This window comes from Otolemur garnettii, unplaced genomic scaffold, assembly GCF_000181295.1.
Source record: "Otolemur garnettii isolate 467f Iridium unplaced genomic scaffold, OtoGar3 scaffold00123, whole genome shotgun sequence".
Classification (NCBI taxonomy): domain Eukaryota; kingdom Metazoa; phylum Chordata; class Mammalia; order Primates; family Galagidae; genus Otolemur; species Otolemur garnettii.
In genome coordinates, this window is record NW_003852518.1 from 2,301,764 (window position 1) to 2,304,723 (window position 2,960).

Consider the following 2,960-nt stretch of genomic DNA (forward strand, 5'->3'; position numbering starts at 1 on the left):
TCTGGATTCAGAACTATTTATTCTGTCCTCATTAACACAGTTTACATTTTAGTGGTTCATTGCCTTATTAGACAGTGTATCTCAAAAAAAATCATACTCTGCTTTTAGCATTTGGCCTCAATTATGGTTTTATAACAATACTCAAGCCATGAAGGATCATACTGACAAATAAAAATAGGAATAACAGAACAAAAAATCCACCTCATTGTAAATGCATGGATTAACTAGAGTAAGAAGTGGGGAAGGTGCTCCCTTCAGCAGCACATATAGTAAAATTGAAATGATACAGGGAAGATTAGCATGGCTCTGTGCAAGGAAGACATGCAAATTCGTGAAGCATTCATATTTAAAAGAAAAAAAAAAGAATTGGGGAAGAAGGAGCTAACCTAAGTTACTTTGCTAATCAGTATCTTGGCTTAGATACTCCAAGTCAAAAATCAAAACAAACTATATAGAAATATTGTACTCTGATCAATACATTTATTTCTTAAAAAGGTATAGGCTGGTAATTTTGAACTTGCTTAATGCATATGCTAGGATTGAACAAATAAATAAGTATGCTGAAGATGATGAGAGACGGATGTCTCACTGTCAGAGAAAAAAGTTACAGATTATGCAAAAGGGAAGGCTCCTGTGAGCCCTGATTGTGGATTGTAATTAGAGATTTAGGTGTGAATGGAAAGAGAGACAGTAGTAGAAATGGATAAAGATGGTGTCTGTGTGTTAGAGGCAAGAGACAAAGAGAAAACACAGCATCTTCATGGGCCTTGCCCACCCTCATAAACATGAGTGCACCAGGGGTAGGTGTAGCAGCCTGTATCGCCTATGGCTAGAGGAGTGAGAGATCAGCCTTATATTAGGCTGGAGGAGAAGGCAGTCAAAAGGCATGTGCATTCTGTCACAGATCTACTTACTCTGACTCTGTCTCCTCTCCTGCCTGCAGAACATCAGCACTGCATCTCCCTGCTGAAGATTAAGAAGACTGCTTTACTCTAAGATACTCTGTCTCTCTCCGGCTAAAGTAAATAGCCCTCAAGCACCTAAGAGAAACTGTTCCTGAGCAAGGTAGCTTATTGGTCCGTGTCCAGAACCTACCTAATCCAGGCCAGAGACCTGGCCAGTCCCAGGCCCTGACAGGTAGGAATCTCAGAAGTCTGTGGGGAGGGATAACTACACAGAAGAAAACTTTGAGTAAACATACTTAATAGTAAAATATGGGTAGCTTGTTCCCTGATATCAGAAATGAGACCAGAAAGCTTATTATAGCCACCTGAATTAAACATTTTACTGTTTAATGGTCTTAGGCTATCCTATAAGTCAAAAAATGAAATCAAATTTATAAGGATTTTAAGTGAAGACATAAAAACATTATACAATTTTAGTCAAAAAACATGAAGAAATCTCTTTAGTTATTTATGAACAAACTATGAGAATAAACAGACATTATATTTAGGAGAATAAATGACATTAGTAATATCATTAGATATGATATTATTAAAGATATTAGCAATTACAAAATGACTTAATGTTCTAGCACTTAAAATTGCATTAAGAAACGTCACTCACCTACCAAAAAATCAAAAGAAAAATATAAGATTTCTATGCAGAAAAAGATATAACATCATTATTTTATATATTTTACATGATTTTATTCTATGAAAGTATTTCCATATTATATGTATATATTAAAATGTATATTTTTATATATTACATCAATATGAATGTTTTAATGTATTCTTTGTATTACATTAATGTATATTATATATAATGTATTATTTAAATTCTACAATTATTATATATGACAATATATATGACTATATATATATTATTATATATTATGATACCTAAAATCTTAAAGTGAAAAGCATATAATTTTCATAATCTAGAAGACCAATATTATAGAAATATCAATTCTTTCCTAATAATTTATATTTCCAAATAAATCCTAATAAAAAGCTAATCAGTTTTTATTTGTGTTTGTGGAAAATAAGAAGCTCCATATGAAAATGGAGACTGGGTACAGTGGCTCATGCCTGCAATTCCAACACTCTCAGAGGCCAAGGTGGGTGGATTGCCTGCGCTCACAGGTTTGAGACCGGCCTGAGCAAGATTGAAACCCCATCTCTAAAAATAGCAGGGTTTATGATGGGCACCTTTAGTCTCAGCTACTCAGGAGGCTGAGGCAAGAGAATCACTTGAGCCCAAGAGCTTGAGGTTGCTGTGAGCTATGACACAATGACACTCTACTGAGGGTGACAAAGTAAGACTCTGCCTCAAAAAAGAAAGAAAAAAAGAAAGAAAAGAAAACATATGAAAATGCAAAAACACAAAGATTGTTAAATGCATATTGAAAAAGAATGATGCTCAAGTACCTACACTACTCAATACCAAGATGTATTTATAAGGTAGTGTTAATCAACACATTGTCACATTGGCCCATAGTAGCAAATAAACCAACAGAACCATAGATTTCAGAAACACATCCACCCAGTGAACATTTTTATTAATGTCATTCATGTCATTAATTAACAACCTTAGAGAGTAGACAAAAGAAAAAAAGGTGTTTAACCATTGTTTAACAAACAAACTAATGGTTGTTTGACCATTTGGCTATTGGTCAAAAAGATAATCATATGAAAAAATAATTTAACCTTCACCCCTATGTTACATCATATATGCAAATTAATTACATGAAAAGGATAAATCTAAATATTTGTTTTTAACTAATAATATTTCTAGAAAGTTACTTAAGAGAATATTGTCTTGATCCTGGAAGAGACAAATCTTTTTAAAGCAAGAAAAAAACCCTGCAGATTAAATTACTAGTAAATTACAGCACATTGAAATCAGAAATTTATGTTTATTAATTTGTATGGATGAGGGGAAAATTGCCCTATCCCCCAAAAGTTCCTGAAAAGGTCAACTCATGATTAAGACAGATTGATAAGAGAATGGTTTAC

The 2,960-nt window shown here is 33.3% G+C and overlaps 1 non-coding gene across 1 annotated transcript; it reads left to right on the forward strand.

Moving 5' to 3' along the window:
* The first annotated feature begins 245 nt into the window (after nt 1-245).
* LOC111727781 lies at nt 246-351 on the forward strand. The gene has a single exon (XR_002775249.1). It is a non-coding gene; the product is annotated as a U6 spliceosomal RNA (small nuclear RNA).
* The last annotated feature ends 2,609 nt before the right edge of the window (nt 352-2,960 follow it).